Source organism: Orycteropus afer, unplaced genomic scaffold (genome assembly GCF_000298275.1).
Source record: "Orycteropus afer afer isolate SDZICR_OR568_19922 unplaced genomic scaffold, OryAfe1.0 scaffold00003, whole genome shotgun sequence".
In the NCBI taxonomy this organism is placed as follows: domain Eukaryota; kingdom Metazoa; phylum Chordata; class Mammalia; order Tubulidentata; family Orycteropodidae; genus Orycteropus; species Orycteropus afer.
The window spans coordinates 306,364-312,619 of NW_006921590.1; positions in this window are offsets into that span (position 1 = coordinate 306,364).

Consider the following 6,256-nt stretch of genomic DNA (forward strand, 5'->3'; position numbering starts at 1 on the left):
TTCAGCCTCCCACAGAACTGTACTCATGACCTGTGTGGTTCCAATGGGGAATGACTTCATTCATTGGCTTGATCAATCAGAGCAATCTGCTTTCCTCCAACCACAGTGATAGATCAGGAGGTATATTTGGACTAAGCTGGTTTAATAAGCCTTATATCATAACTATTAACTATGAGGAAATTTATTTCCATTGGGTTGTATTAAGGATTAAATGGAAGGCTGGAGTTTCCAGTGGCTATATTTGTTGCCAGGTAGGAGATTTCTACCTAAGTAAGTGGCCATCACAGAGAAAAATTAGAGTCAAAGATGGAGAAATTGACATTTTTGCTTACCCATACCTGAAAGCCTACTCTTATTCTATAAATTAGAGGACATTAAAATGTCCTTTCTGCTTAATACAAATTAAATAGGTTTTCTGTGTCTTGAAACCAAAAGTAGCATGATCAATACAGTATTATCCTTAAATTTAAAGAAGAAACTGAAGTTCAAAAAGATGAAGTAATTTAAACAATATCCTAAAGACACAGGAAAAGGCAAAACTTGATTCTAGAATACTCATATGTTCTTTTTACATAAACTCAACAATATCTGATGATGTCTAACACGTAACACACATCTGTTCATGAAGCTCTCCTATTGAACAACCACCTAGCATTTCCGAGATTCTTCTCAAGATAACAATAAGCATTTTGCTAAATCCAAACCTGCCTTCAAGTCACACAATTCAATTAGAAACAAAACTTAAGCAAAAAGAGACATTAGTCTGAGATGAGGTGGTACAGAAATCAATGTTAAGTGATGTAGACTCTATGAGACCTAGATCTGTAGAAAGGGGCTGGTGGATGCCAGCAATCTTGCTTGTAAGTGATACATACTCAGCTCTAACTATTTTAAGCACAAGAGTTTCTTTAGGCCAACTACAAGAGAGGTAGGAGTAAAATTGGCCTCAGGAATTACTCCATATCTTATTATATGTCTTTTCTCTCTGCTTGTCAGTTTTATTCTCTTCTACTGTGGACTGGCTTTCTCTAGCTCCTTTGTGGTATTTTGCAAGGTCTCATTCACATGTTGTGTGACCAGGAAGGAAAGGCTCATTCTAGAAGCTTCAGTGCACAGTCTTCAGGGAAGAGGTTGACCCATCGATTGTGACCAGGAGTGGGTAGGAGTCTATGTGTTTCCAGCTGAATCAGGTGTCATTCACTGTGGTTGCAGAGATGGGATTTTATTAGTTTCCATTGATAACAGATTAGTAGGAGACAGTATGTTGGGAAAATGAGGCAGCTCTCCAAAAAGAAGAGTAGAGTGGTAGATTTATAGAATAAAAGTTATCCAGCACAGCTAGAGACTAAGAGAGGAAATGTTCTGGGTAGCACTAAGACAGGCTTTGAAGAATATATAGGATTTAGACACATACCAAAAAAAAAAAAAAAGTCTATCTAGGAGTTCTAAAATGAAATGAACTGTGTTTTGGTTCTCTAGTGCCAGTGTAAACAAAAATACCACAAATGTATGGTTTTAACAAACAGGAGTTTATTCTCTTAGAGTTTGGATGCTAGAAGTCTGAGTTCAAAGTGCCAAGTTCTAGGGACTGGGTGTAACCCCCTCAACCCTGGGCTTCAGTTCAGCCTCTTGCTCCCAGCCCACTGGAGCTAGAGATGTCTCTTCCCTCAGGGAGCTGCAAAGTCAACAAATAAAATGGCACAGTCCCAATATTACTAAACAACATGGCAGGGCACAAGTTCAAGTCCAAAGACAGTCCCAAGATCAGCAGGAAATGTGGTAGGCTGCTAAATGAAGACTTGGCTACATGCAGGGTCCAAGTGAGACAAAAAGCTTCAGACCATTGTCAAAACTTCTCCTTATATCCTGGAAGCAGACCACATCCCTAAAGTAGCTACTCAGCTGCTCCTGGCAGATTTCACCATGGAGTTGATTGCCAGTGTACTCATGGGGAATAACTACAAGCAGCTGACCAGCCACGCAAAATAAAACCCACCCAAATTGACACATAACTTCAACTATCACAACTTGTAACCTAAAAGAAGAAAAAAATATCATGAATGAAGGGAAAGGAAAGATGGAATGTGGGAGATAGCCACCATGGCAGCAGAAGGTTCCAATAGAGAAGTACCAGTTGTTCTTAGATACTAACTCCTCCTTGTAAAAACAACCATACATACTCCCTGACAGAATAAGGGCAGCAGTTCGAATCCACAGTTGTTTATTTCTTAATCACATAGTAAATGACTAGATTCAAGTGACACCTTCTTCTGTGCAGCCATAAAGTTATAGAAAAGTGTTTTCATTTACATATTTTGGTGTCATAATAAATCACCTTTGCCTAGGGAAGGACATTAGTGTAATGCCACCTAAACTCAAGTTGAATAAAGGTCTGAATCACTGCTATGAGGAGCATTCTGACCACTTAGAAGAAGGTAGTGGTGGGGTGTGTATTCTTAGCAATTTCTTTTTTTAGTAGAAGATTGTGAAGCGTATCAGCATTCTTTCTAATCTTAGTCCTAGCCCTCTGCCTTCAAACCAGAAGCAATACTAGTGAGTCAAAATGCCACTTAGTGATCACAGTGAAAACTGTGGAAAATATTTCCTCATGGTGGGTGTGGGAATGTGTGCAGTGGTGGAGATATTTGGGAAATAGCATGAATGCTATTAATACATTATAGATTAATTAACTTTGTGCAGGCTGACTCTGACACCATGTAAAATATTGTTTCTATGATGAAATACAATCTGAATTGTCATTTGGCTGAACCCCCAACTCCATAAGTAGGGGACACTCTGGAAGATGGGCCTTTTATGAAAGATCCTCTAGACAGTGAGAAAAGCTTGATGCAGGAGGGAAGAAAGAGCTATTGGAAACGTCTGATCATAGAAACAAAAAAATGAAGCCAGTATTAGATGCAACTTGCAAAAAAGGCCAAGCACGCTGTTTAGTTCAGTAGAATTCTAGGCTTCTATGCAAGAGACCTGGTAGCATAGTGCCTAAGGCACTTAACTTCTAACCAGAAGTCTGGCGGTTCAAACCCACCAGCCACTCCTTGGAAGAAAGGTTGGGCAATCTACTTCCATAGCGATACTGCCTCCGCAACCCAATGAGGGGGTCACTATGAGTCAGGTCTGACTTGATGGCACATAACAACAACAGCAAAATGCAAGAGACCCATGTTTGATTTCCTGTCCATACACCTCATACTCTGCCACCAGCCATCTCTCAGTGACAGCTTGAGTGTTGCTATAATGTGGGATAGTTTTCAATGGAGTTTCTAGATTAAGATAGACTAAGTAGACAGGTGTGGCTATCTATTTCCAAAAATTAGCCAATGAAAACTCTATGGATCACAATGGTCCATTCTACACCCAACCATGGAACAAGACCAGGCAGCATTTTGGTCTATCATGATGGTGTTGCCATGACTACAGGGCTGACTGACAAACAGAGCTTTGAAGACTTGACTGGAAGGAGAAGGTTGGCATCAGCATCAGCAGTGCCCAAGCAGTGGCTGTTAATCTTGTTTTTTTCTTTCTTTCTTTTTTTTAGGGGGAAGGAAGAAGAGAAATGATTCCTCACAAAGGATATTTAAGATTTCTTTGAGGACCCTTTCTCTCTCTATGGCGTAACACAATCATGTTATCTCTGAATTATGCATATTTACACTGTGCATAAAAAATTAACAATCTTCTTCTTGAAGTGGGGAAAACAGCATAAACAAAAGCATTCTGTTGGGGTTATGCTTCAGTCAAAAGCTTTAAAAGCACAGTGGGTACTTGCTCATGCAGAAATGGAAACACTGGTGGTTAAAGGTGCAACATGTCCATTCAATACACACATTAAGAAACAGTTATTTATTCCTGTGTCCCCAAAATTGTCTTTTATCTGTCCCTGAACACCAGTGGCAGCACCTGAAGAAAAAGAGGTCCTTATTCCCACAGAAATGCTTCTTTCATAATTAATAATGAGGGAAGGTCTCTTTCCTGTAACTTCTAAGGGGCTTAGATTTTATTGTATGGCACTGAATGTGTTACTTACTTCTAAGTTCTTGAAGTAGCCATGCCTGTTACTCTGAAATCAGCATGCCAGTTACATGAATTTCTATATTTATATCAGCTCTCTATTGCTGATATAACAAATTACCTTAAATTTAATGGCATAAAATAATAAAATTTATTCTCTAACAGTTCAAGAGGTCAGAAATCCAAAATAGGTTGCCGGGGCTGTGATCCTTCTGAAGAATTTCTAAGGGACAATCCATTTCCTTGCCTTTTCAGCTTCTACATGTTGTATACATTCCTTGGCTTGTGGTTTCTTCCTTTATTTTCAAACCCAGCAGCATGGTAGCATCTTAAAACCTCTCTCTCTCTCTCTGACTTCTGCTTCTGTTATCACATCTCCATCACTGATACTGATTCTCCTGTTTCACTCTTCCCTTATAAGGACCTTTGTGATTACATTTAGGATTCACCCAAATAATCCAAGATACTTTCTCCATCTCAAGAGCCTTAATTTAGTCACAAATGCATAGTCCCTTTTGCCATGTGAGGTAATATATTCACAGATTCTAGGGATTAGGGTATGATCATTTTTGGGGGACCAATGACTCAAGCCATGATATTTTCAATTGCCTCATATGCACGCAAACGCTGGACCATGAATAAGGCAGACTGAAGAAGAATTGATGCATTTGATTTATGGTGTTGTTGAAAAATATAAAATATACCATGGCTGCCAGAAAAATGAACAAATCTGTCTTGGAAGAAGTATAGCCAGAATGTTCCTTAGAAGCTCACTAAGGGTGGCAAAACTTCATCTCACATAATGTGGAATGTTAACAGGAGGAACCAGTCCCTGGAGAAGGACTAAAGGTTTGCTAAAGTAAAGGCTCAGCCAAAAAAAAAGAGGAAGACCATCAATGAAATGAATAGACACAGTGGCTTCAACAATGGCAATGACTGTGAGGATGGCACAGGTCGGGGCAATGTTTCATCCTGTTGTGCATAGGGTCACAGTGAGTTGTAACTGACTCAGTATCCTCTAACAACATTATTATATCTACCACAGCATATTGGTTTCCTTGGGTTGCTGTTATGAAGTATCATAAACTGGATGATTTATAAGAATAGAAATTTATAATTTCAGAATTCTGAAGGCCAAAAGTCCAAATATGGGGTATAACCAAGCCACATTCTCTCTGAAGACTCTAGAAGATCTTTTCTTGTCTCTCCTGACTTCAGGTAGCCCCAGCATTTCTTGGTTGGAGGCTGCAACATAAGGCCATCCTCACATTTTCTGTCTTTCTCTGTATCTGAGATTAAATTAGGAACCACCCTATTCCAATATGAACTCATATTAATTTAACCTATCTTCAAAGACTGTTTTCAAGCAAAGTCACATTTGCAGATATGAGGGTTAGGATTTTAGCACATCTTTTGGAGGAACACCATTCAATCCATAAAACACAGCATTCATTTTGTTTTAAGTGCCTACTTGGTTGCAAGAACTACAAAGGGATACTGGTCAGTGAGCATCTAAATTCTCATAATAAAATAATGCTGGTCATTAAAGAAAATGCATTATGATACTTGAAAAGTGCAGCATTCCTAATAAACAGTTGGTTTGCTGTCCATACTCTGAGGAGAGGGTTGAGAGGAGTGGTTCTATTACGCTGGGTTTTCCAGGTTAAGAGTGAATAAGAGAAGAGATTCCTATGTCTTCCTCCCACCTTAGAGGGCTCATGATATCCCCCTTTGCAGCCTTCTGTCCCCATGCAATAAAGCTGAACATTAAGAGCTATTTCTTTGGATAATTTCAATCAAATTTTAAAACTCACTAGGGTAGGAATCAGTTGGACTTCTGCTTTTATGACTGAAATTATGTGCTGAATTTTTTAAAAGATACAAACTTGGCAGCTTCTAAGCCAGTATAATTCCACAGTGAGAAAAGGAAATGCATTAACCAATAAAAGTGGGGAAATCCCAGAACCTCTGTGCACACTGGTGTTTGATCCTCCAAGGGAGAAACTCATTAGTCCAGATTGCAAGTTTACAGCCTGGGTCAGTGGTGGTTCTGTAGTGCTTCATGGCATAGGCCCCCACCTCAGATTTTTCACAGTCTAGTGGTAAGTGTAGTGATTTTTGCTTAATATTTCTTCCTAAAGAACATTTAAAAGCACAGTCCTGGCTCTAGCAAAAGCTCAACACTGCATCAAGATACTGCAATTGTGTATATGACTTTCCTTTTTGG